This window comes from Nicotiana sylvestris, chromosome 7, assembly GCF_000393655.2.
Source record: "Nicotiana sylvestris chromosome 7, ASM39365v2, whole genome shotgun sequence".
NCBI lineage: Eukaryota > Viridiplantae > Streptophyta > Magnoliopsida > Solanales > Solanaceae > Nicotiana > Nicotiana sylvestris.
The window spans coordinates 88,540,918-88,552,371 of NC_091063.1; the positions used below are offsets into that span (position 1 = coordinate 88,540,918).

General features: G+C 41.1%; 2 long non-coding RNA genes across 2 annotated transcripts; both read right to left on the minus strand.

Moving 5' to 3' along the window:
- Positions 1 to 285: 285 nt before the first annotated feature.
- Positions 286 to 1,551, minus strand: LOC138872445 (uncharacterized). Its single transcript, XR_011400822.1, has 3 exons — positions 1,494 to 1,551; positions 1,375 to 1,426; positions 286 to 699 (listed from the first exon to the last, which is right to left on the minus strand). It is a non-coding gene; the product is annotated as an uncharacterized lncRNA (long non-coding RNA).
- Positions 1,552 to 9,379: 7,828 nt separating this feature from the next.
- LOC138872446 (uncharacterized) lies at positions 9,380 to 10,645 on the minus strand. The gene is made up of 3 exons (XR_011400823.1): positions 10,588 to 10,645; positions 10,469 to 10,520; positions 9,380 to 9,793 (listed from the first exon to the last, which is right to left on the minus strand). It is a non-coding gene; the product is annotated as an uncharacterized lncRNA (long non-coding RNA).
- Positions 10,646 to 11,454: the final 809 nt, after the last annotated feature.

An 11,454-nucleotide genomic window follows, 5' to 3' on the forward strand; every position in this document is an offset into this window, starting at 1 on the left:
GCAGATCATAGCCAAGTGATAATCAAATCAAAGTTAACGATCAATTTTACTCAGCCTAATTTGAGGCCTTGATGCAAGTGTCACCACATAATCAATATCAACAAGGCTTTATGGCACAAGATCAGTCATCAATCCGCTCAATATAGCTCTATGGACCAAAATCAATTTTCAATCTCCTCAAGTCTCAATATGCCAATATCTCACAATACCATAATTGTCACGACCCAAACTGAAGGGCCATGACTAGCACCCGACCACACTTGCCGAGCACCAACGTACATTTCATCTAACCTTCATTATTATCTTTTAAGGCTGACGAGATCAATATAAATGGTAGACCTAGATCATGGACAACCAGCAATAAAATATGACGGCATGAACATACATAGCAGGGGATGACCAGACAATCAAGAAACTACGTATAAGATATGAGCTACCTCGCTACTATGAAAGACTATACAACAAAAACTAGCCGACAAGGCATACCAAACTATACATGAGACGACACCTGTCTATGAGCCTCTAACAGAACATAAGTGTTGCAACATAGCCGGAACAGGGCCCCGACATACCCATAATGTCTATAACAAAAATTGCATACCAAGACCAAGGCAAGTCCGGAGAAGGGATCTCGCCAATCACCGCTGAACTGGACAGTCTACTGTGGTGGGGGAGCTGCACCTGCCTGTCTATCAGGACCTGCAGCACGACATGCAGCGTCCACAAATAAAAGGACGTCAGTACGAATAAAGTACTGAGTATGTAAGGCAAGGAACCATAAATGCGATCAGTAATGTAAGCAAGGATAGAGAATATACAACCTGTAACATCTTAGTACCTCTGAGGGCTACTTACATGAAATGCATGATACATATATATAAATACATAAACCTTTAAAGCATTCGCCTCTGTGGGCATCATCATCATCATATCGTACCCGGCCATAATAGGCTCGGTAGAATCGTACCCGGCCACGTGGAGCTCGGTAAAACCCAACTGATCAGTGGTTGCACAATAGGTGCCGTACCCGGCCAACTATAGCGTGGCTCGGTAGAGTAAAATAGATACATATATATAATGCATGCTCGACTCATGGAATCACATTCTAAACCTTTCGGAGTGACGTAAGGTCGGTATCCTCTGTACACGTTATTAGGACTAAGTCTTCACTATGAACCTTATAAGATTCAGGAAGTATGAACAACATTGATAACATAAGAATAAGAGAAGCAACATTAACATCAATCGTTCCATAAGAGGGAAAACAATGTAAGTACTGCTAGCTTCTAAGAGTAGAGTATCTTTGGAAGCTCGTTCATTACATTATGTACAATCGGAGTCGTGCAAAAGAAGGAAAGGGATAGCCTCACATACCTTGTATATACTTTCCCAATCTCAAGCTATGCAATTGTCAAAACTCCTTAGTCTACAATAAGAGAAACGATACTATCGTTATCATTTAAGCGTCATAACTATTATATATCGACCACAACCTATTTTACGATGAAACGGACAGCACCTCCCCTATATATATGACCTCACACCATTCAAAATAGTCACCAAACAGCCCAAACAACATCAATAATAAACATATTGAGCCTCCCAATATAGTCCACACACAGCCTAATCACTCCATACATACGACGACCACCATAGTCGTGTCAAACAATCTGGAAATGTTACGAATAACTATCAGCCCATAACCCTACATATATATGGTGTTTCCCCACACCCTTCCTCCTCCAAAACTCCACAAGATAGTAGTAAAATACGCAGCCCAACAACAACGCAAAACAGTCCACAAAACAATAACATTACTACCAAACCTTTCGATATATATCTCACAAGTTCTAGCTTCAATGGCTTAGCCGCAACTTGGATAATCTTAAATACATATAGAGTAAGAGGTTCCTTACCTTTATACAGAAAGAACAACTCCAATTTGACCTTAAATTTCCAAGAAATATCCCTCCAATGCTGCCACAACAACAAAACAATGAAACTAGCTATCAATTAGTGTTTTTCGGCACTAGAATCACTTTAGAAGGCTTGAAATCACCTAGGATTGATATTAAGAACATGAGGGAGTATTTACAGAACATAAACCCTTTAAAACAACCTCCCACACGAGCTGGAACGACACAAAAATGAGCAACAACAAGAAGAACAAGAGACTTACTAGCGCCACGGAATTCCCGACACTTGATTTGTGTTGTTTGCCCTTTTTTTGGGTCTTGAATCTTGAGAGAACCTTGAGAGGATGTTCCTAGGGTTCTAAGGTCTGAAAATAGTGAAAAGAAATGACTTAAAACGGGTTGTAGTCATCCTATATAGGTCCAAATATCTTAAACCGACTTAGTGGGCCCCATAGAGAGGTGCTTGGCGCAGTCTCGCGAAAACGCGAATATCTCTCTACTCCGAGATCGTATCGATGAACGGTTTAATGCGTTGGAAACTAGACTCATAGATCTTTAATTTTGTGGGTAGATCACCCCGTAATTCCTTGTAAATTATGAGAAAAGATTAGAAACATTTGACCTAATGTTTAAGTAAAATTATGAACCTAAGTTGCGACAACTTTTGTCGACTTTTGTTTCATAACTCGTTTGACTTCAAGACTTATGATACGGATATTATATGATTAAAATACCTTAATAAATGACCTCTTGAGTGTATTAAGCACCGCTAGATTACCTGAAAATACGAGTTACAACATCCTTGATTCGTTTAACTTCTAATACTGGTTAATCACCCTTATACACTCTTGTATCACTTAAGACCAATAGGATTGACTTCTTATCATCTCAAAGATAATTCCTTCTTGGATTTATGTTAACTAATATATGGAATGAACTAACACATGTGGATATGGGTTGTAACACCCTCCCCCTTAGGAACATTCGTCCTCGAATGTAAGGGTTTATGGGGAGTTTAAATCATCGTGGATTCCAATGGAAATTTCCGATCAATTTTCCCCTATAAAATGGCCACTAGCAAAACTTGCAAGTAATTAAGCCCAACATATGGTTTCACAAGGCTACACAAAGCATTATGCGTATTTACATTATCTACATATCACCATTTTGTATTAAGGAGGAGTATTCTCAAATTATTGCTTACCTCATAGAGCCGTTTCTTCTTCCAATGTATCCTGTCTTCCACCAGCATCCTTGTTATCTTCATTCTGGAATAAGTAAGGGTATTTTGACTTCATCTCCTTTTCTGCTTCCCATGTCATTTCTTCCATATTTTTGTTCCTCCACAATACTTTGACGGAAGCTACATCTTTTGTTCTCAGCTTGCGGACTTGCCGATCTAATATCGCCACTGGCACTTCTTCATATGATAGGTCCTCTGTAACTTGTACATCTTTGATAGGGATGACTCGAGAAGGGTCTCCAATACATTTTCTCAACATAGATACATGGAATACCGGGTGGACAAATTCCAATTCTGATGGCAATTCTAACTCATAAGCAACCTGTCCAATCCGTCGAAGAATTTTATACGGCCCGATATACCTTGGACTCAGCTTACCTTTCTTCCCAAAACGCATAATACCCTTCATTGGTGAGATCCTCAGGAAAACCCAATCACCAACCTCAAACTCTAGATCACGACGTCGGACATCAGAATAAGATTTTTGCCTGCTTTGTGCCATCCTCAATCGCTCCTGTATCACTTTCACCTTCTCAATAGCTTGGTGAATCAAATCTGGCCCATATAATTTTGTTTCACCGACTTCGAACCATCCAACTGGTGATCTACATCTCCTCCCGTATAGTGCCTCGTATGGGGCCATTTTAATACTGGAATGATAGCTATTGTTATAGGCGAATTCTATGAGTGGAAGATGATCATCCCAATTCCCCTTAAAATCTAGAACACATGCTCGTAGCATATCCTCCAGTGTCTGAATGGTACGTTCAGCCTGTCCGTCAGTCTAATGCTGTATTTTGTCCCGGGCCCGGGCCTTAGTGGGCCTAACGGGCCGGGCCTCGCGGTCCCGGGCTTCGTGGTCCCGGGCTCTGGCGGTCCCGGGCCTGGCGGTCCCGGTCTTCGTGGGCCTAATGGGTGGAACCGGCCCGTGACGGGCCTAAGCCCACATGGTCCTGTGCTTAACGGGCCGGGCTCGTGGGCTTCGCGGGCCTAGCGGGCTTTTTTTTTTTTTAAGACAATTTCTTGTAGTATCATGGCTATATTAATATGTAGTATATATGTATATCTAATTATTAAAGTGCTTGACGAAAAAGAAAATAACAAAACAATAGTAAAACACTAAATTGTCATGCATAAATATCACTTCTTGAAGTATATTATATTGTATCTTATGTATATATATTCTCTTATATATTTTCTTTTAGTATATGTATTGTATCTTATGTATATATATTCGCATAATAATATATTTTCTTGTAGTATATATATTGTATATTATGTATATATTGTAGCATAATATATTTTCTTGTAGTATATTATATTGTATCTTATGTATATATATTCTCTTATATATTTTCTTGTAGTATATATATTGTATCTTATGTATATATTGTAGCTTATAAATATATTTTCTTGTAGTATATATATTGTATATTATGTATATATTGTAGCATAATATATTTGCTTGTAGTATATTATATTGTATCTTATGTATATATATTCTCTTATATATTTGCTTGTAGTATATTATATTGTATCTTATGTATATATATTCTCTTATATATTTTCTTGTAGTATATATATTGTATCTTATGTATATATTGTAGCTTATAAATATATTTTCTTGTAGTATATATATTGTATATTATGTATATATTGTAGCATAATATATTTTCTTGTAGTATATTATATTGTATCTTATGTATATATATTCTCTTATATATTTTCTTGTAGTATATATATTGTATATTATGTATATATTGTAGCATAATATATTGTCTTGTAGTATATATATTGTATCTTATGTCCCGGGCTCGTGGGCTCAACCATGGCGAATTCTATGAGTGGAAGATGATCATCCCAATTCCCCTTAAAATCTAGAACACATGCTCGTAGCATATCTTCCAGTGTCTGAATGGTACGTTCAGCCTGTCCGTCAGTCTGCGGATGAAATGCAGTGCTGAGATTTACTTGTGTGCCTAAACCCTTCTGGAAAGACCTCCAAAAGTTAGCCGTAAATTGAGCTCCTCGGTCTGATATAATAGATATGGGCACACCATGAAGCCTAACAATCTCCTTGATATACAACTTCGCATAATCTTCAGCCGTGTAAGTTGTCTTCACTGGCAGAAAATGGGCACATTTTGTAAGTCGATCAATTATCACCCAGATGGAGTCAAACTTATGATAAGAGCGAGGTAATCCAATAATGAAGTCCATATTAATCACCTCCCACTTCCAGGTCGGAATCTCTATATTTTGAAGCAATCCACCGGGTTTCTGATGTTCTATCTTTACTTGTTGACAATTGGGACACTGGGCTACAAATTCTGCAATAGACTTCTTCATATTATCCCACCAATACTGCTCCTTGACATCATGATACATCTTTGTCGAGCCGGGATGGATGGAATATCGGGATTGATGAATCTCATTCATAATCTTCTCTCGCAACCCTGCCACATTAGGCACACACAATCGGCTCTGGTATCTCAGTGCCCCATCTTTTCCGATCCTAAAAGCCATACTTTTACACTGTTGAATGCTTTCTCTTAATCGTACTAAGATAGGATCTTCATATTGTCGTGCTTTTACCTCGGCTACCAAAGATGATTCTGATGTATTCTGTACAGTAACACCTCCGTCATCAGAATCTAACAATCTGATTCTCATATTGGCTAGCTGATGAAGCTCTTTAATCAACCCCCATCTACCTGCCTCAATATGTACTAAGCTTCCCATTGATTTACGGCTGAGAGCGTCTGCCACAACATTGGCTTTACCGGGATGATACAATATCTCGACGTCGTAGTCTTTCAATAATTCAAGCCACCTACGCTGCCTCAAATTCAACTCTTTCTGCTTGAAGATGTATTGTAAACTCTTGTGATCTGTGTAGATGTCAACATGGACGCCGTATAAGTAGTGCCGCCATATCTTCAAAGCATATATTACTGCAGCCAATTCCAAATCATGGGTTGGATAATTCTTTTCATGCTTCTTCAATTGTCTTGATGCATAAGCAATCACATTCCCATGCTGCATCAATACGCACCCCAAACCTATACCTGAGGCATCACAATATACCACATAACCTTCTGTTCCTTCAGGAAGAGTGAGCACTGGTGCAGATGTCAATCGATTCTTCAGCTCCTGAAAACTACGTTCACAAGTGTCAGACCACTGGAATTTGGTAGCTTTTTGTGTTAACTTAGTCAATGGTGATGATATAGAGGAAAATCCTTCTACAAACCGCCTATAATATCCTGCTAGCCCTAGGAAGCTGCGGACTTCTGATGGTGTTGTAGGTCTCGGCCAATTCTTTACTGCATCGATCTTCTGAGTGTCGACACTAATACCCTCATCAGATATCACATGGCCAAGGAATGCTACTGAGTTCAGCCAGAATTCACATTTGGAGAGCTTAGCATATAACTTACGATCCTGAAGCGTCTGTAATACTATCCGCAAGTGGCCCGCATGTTCCGCCTCCGAACGAGAATACACTAGAATGTCATCAATGAATACAATCACGAACACATCAAGATAGGGCCTGAATATAGTATTCATGAGATCCATAAAAGCTGCTGGGGCATTTGTTAGCCCGAACGACATCACCAAGAACTCAAAGTGCCCATATCTTGTCCGGAAGGCTGTCTTTGGAATATCTTTCTCCCTAACCCTCACCTGATGATACCCTGAACGTAAATCAATCTTAGAGAAATACTTGGCACCCTGGAGTTGGTCAAACAGGTCATCAATTCTTGGAAGTGGATACTTGTTCTTTATAGTAGACTTATTCAACTGTCGATAGTCGATACACATCCGTAACGACCCATCTTTCTTCCGCACGAATAGGACTGGTGCACCCCAAGGTGAAGTGCTAGGCCTAATAAAGCCCTTATCCAGCAAGTCCTTCAACTGCACCTTCAACTCTCGCAACTCTGCCGGGGCCATTCTGTATGGAGGAATAGAGATCGGTTGAGTGTCAGGCAACACATCAATGCTAAACTCAATCTCCCTTTCAGGAGGAAGGCCCGGGAGTTCATCTGGGAAAACATCTGGGAATTCGTTAACCACAGGGATTGATTGTAAAGTAGGCGGTTTCGCCTCCGCATCCCTAACGCGAACGAGATGATAAATGTAACCTTTTGAGATCATTTTCCTTGCCTTAAGATAGGAAATAAACCTACCTTTCGGTGTAGCAATGTTCCCTTTCCATTCAATGACGGGTTCACCCGGAAATTGGAACCTAACCATCTTCGTACGACAGTCAACATTTGCATAGCATGAGGCCAACCAGTCCATTCCCATTATCACATCAAAATCAACCATTTCTAACTCAAATAAATTTGCCGAGGTTTGACGACTACAAATCATCACAGTGCAACCTCTATATACCCTTCTAGCAATCACAGAATCTCCTATCGGAGTAGATACCGCAAGGGGTTTACTTATCAATTCAGGTTCAATGCCAAACTTATTAGCCACAAAGGGTGTAACATATGATAATGTAGATCCCGGATCAATCAGCGCATATACATCATAAGAAAACACAGATATAATACCTGTAACAACATCTGGAGACGACTCGAGATCCTGTCGACCTACTAGAGCATAGGTTCGATTTTGAGCACCACTCGAACTCGGCACTGCACCTCTACCCCTACCACGACCTGTCGACTGCTGAAAACCCCGTGCTGGAGGTCGAACTGATGAGGAAGAACCAGACACAGATCCAGTCGGCTGAGCCATACCATCACCTCCTCTATTAGGACAATCCCGCATCATATGGCCAGGCTGCCCGCACGAATAGCATGCATCAGAACCTCGACGACACAGTCCAAAGTGGGCCTTGCCGCACTGATCACAATGTGGTGTTGGGGGTCTCATCTGACTAGTATCCCTGTGATGTTGCGAGCCAGATGCCCGCGAACTCTGACCTGGACCAGAATAGGATCGATCATATCGAGGCCTCTGAAACTGTGGAGGAGCACTAGCTACAGGTGGCGCCGAACTCCTCGAAAACTGTGGCCTGATGCGGCCTCTGAAGTCATCAGAATACCCTGCAAATCTCGCCCTCTTATGCTGGCCTCTATCCTGCTCCCTAACTGCCCTCTGCTGGCGCTTACGATCCTCTAGGGTCTGGGCATAAGCTTGAATACGGGAAATATCCATGCCCTCCACCAAGGAGGCTGTCGTACACTCATTTATTAGATGTGGTCCCAACCCATTCACGAACATATGCACCCTATCACTCATCTCGGCCACCATATGGGGAGCATACCTTGCCAAAGAATCAAACTGCATACTGTACTCTCGCACACTCATATTACCTTGTCTAAGGTTCAAGAACTTATCAGCTCTAGCTCGTCGTATCTCAACTGGCAAGTAGTGACGAAGAAAGGCCTCAGAAAATTCCTTCCACACAGCTGGAGGAGGGTTCGGACCCCTGGATCTCTCCCAACTATCATACCAGAGAACCGCTAAATCCCGTAGCCGATAAGAAGCCAACTCTACTGCCTCTGTATCACTAACATGCATAACCCGAAGTGTACGATGAACCTGGTCAATAAAAGTCTGTGGGTCCTCCTTGGGGTCTGATCCGGTAAACACTAGAGGGTCTAAATTAATAAAATCACGAACTCTTGTACTAACTGGTTTCTCAGCAGCACCTGTATTCTGCCTCTGAGCCTGAGCAGCTACCAAGCTAGTCAATAACTGCAAAGCACTCTGCATATCCTTGTCTGGAGTGCCAGACGGAGGAACTGGAGGCGCTGGGTGCCTTCTAATACCCTCTGGAGGAGATGGAGTAGATGAGGTATGAGAGGGCATCTCACTTTGAGCCTCACTTTGTCCTGCTCTGACTTGGGGCACCTGACTGGTACCCTCTCCTACTGCTGTATCAAGCCGTCTACTAATCGTTTGCTTCCTAGTCGAAGGCATCACTGAAAAAAACAAGGTGAATATTAGAGACGAACACTTACGACTCAACTCTACGCACGATCTAGATTCAGGAAGAAGGTAACAACCCTAGATGTCATGTAGCCTCCTGATTATAAATGTGGCGCGCTACACATCCATAATCAAGACTCTACTAGACACGGCTCATAGACAACCCCTAGGACAGACTTGCTCTGATACCAAGTTTGTCACGACCCAAACTGAAGGGCCATGACTAGCACCCGACCACACTTGCCGAGCACCAACGTACATTTCATCTAACCTTCATTATTATCTTTTAAGGCTGACGAGATCAATATAAATGGTAGACCTAGATCATGGACAACCAGCAATAAAATATGACGGCATGAACATACATAGCAGGGGATGACCAGACAATCAAGAAACTACGTATAAGATATGAGCTACCTCGCTACTATGAAAGACTATACAACAAAAACTAGCCGACAAGGCATACCAAACTATACATGAGACGACACCTGTCTATGAGCCTCTAACAGAACATAAGTGTTGCAACATAGCCGGAACAGGGCCCCGACATACCCATAATGTCTATAACAAAAATTGCATACCAAGACCAAGGCAAGTCCGGAGAAGGGATCTCGCCAATCACCGCTGAACTGGACAGTCTACTGTGGTGGGGGAGCTGCACCTGCCTGTCTATCAGGACCTGCAGCACGACATGCAGCGTCCACAAATAAAAGGACGTCAGTACGAATAAAGTACTGAGTATGTAAGGCAAGGAACCATAAATGCGATCAGTAATGTAAGCAAGGATAGAGAATATACAACCTGTAACATCTTAGTACCTCTGAGGGCTACTTACATGAAATGCATGATACATATATATAAATACATAAACCTTTAAAGCATTCGCCTCTGTGGGCATCATCATCATCATATCGTACCCGGCCATAATAGGCTCGGTAGAATCGTACCCGGCCACGTGGAGCTCGGTAAAACCCAACTGATCAGTGGTTGCACAATAGGTGCCGTACCCGGCCAACTATAGCGTGGCTCGGTAGAGTAAAATAGATACATATATATAATGCATGCTCGACTCATGGAATCACATTCTAAACCTTTCGGAGTGACGTAAGGTCGGTATCCTCTGTACACGTTATTAGGACTAAGTCTTCACTATGAACCTTATAAGATTCAGGAAGTATGAACAACATTGATAACATAAGAATAAGAGAAGCAACATTAACATCAATCGTTCCATAAGAGGGAAAACAATGTAAGTACTGCTAGCTTCTAAGAGTAGAGTATCTTTGGAAGCTCGTTCATTACATTATGTACAATCGGAGTCGTGCAAAAGAAGGAAAGGGATAGCCTCACATACCTTGTATATACTTTCCCAATCTCAAGCTATGCAATTGTCAAAACTCCTTAGTCTACAATAAGAGAAACGATACTATCGTTATCATTTAAGCGTCATAACTATTATATATCGACCACAACCTATTTTACGATGAAACGGACAGCACCTCCCCTATATATATGACCTCACACCATTCAAAATAGTCACCAAACAGCCCAAACAACATCAATAATAAACATATTGAGCCTCCCAATATAGTCCACACACAGCCTAATCACTCCATACATACGACGACCACCATAGTCGTGTCAAACAATCTGGAAATGTTACGAATAACTATCAGCCCATAACCCTACATATATATGGTGTTTCCCCACACCCTTCCTCCTCCAAAACTCCACAAGATAGTAGTAAAATACGCAGCCCAACAACAACGCAAAACAGTCCACAAAACAATAACATTACTACCAAACCTTTCGATATATATCTCACAAGTTCTAGCTTCAATGGCTTAGCCGCAACTTGGATAATCTTAAATACATATAGAGTAAGAGGTTACTTACCTTTATACATAAAGAACAACTCCAATTTTACCTTAAATTTCCAAGAAATATCCCTCCAATGCTGCCACAACAACAAAACAATGAAACTAGCTATCAATTAGTGTTTTTCGGCACTAGAATCACTTTAGAAGGCTTGAAATCACCTAGGATTGATATTAAGAACATGAGGGAGTATTTACAGAACATAAACCCTTTAAAACAACCTCCCACACGAGCTGGAACGACACAAAAATGAGCAACAACAAGAAGAACAAGAGACTTACTAGCGCCACGGAATTCCCGACACTTGATTTGTGTTGTTTGCCCTTTTTTTGGGTCTTGAATCTTGAGAGAACCTTGAGAGGATGTTCCTAGGGTTCTAAGGTCTGAAAATAGTGAAAAGAAATGACTTAAAACGGGTTGTAGTCATCCTATATAGGTCCAAATATCTTAAACCGACTTAGT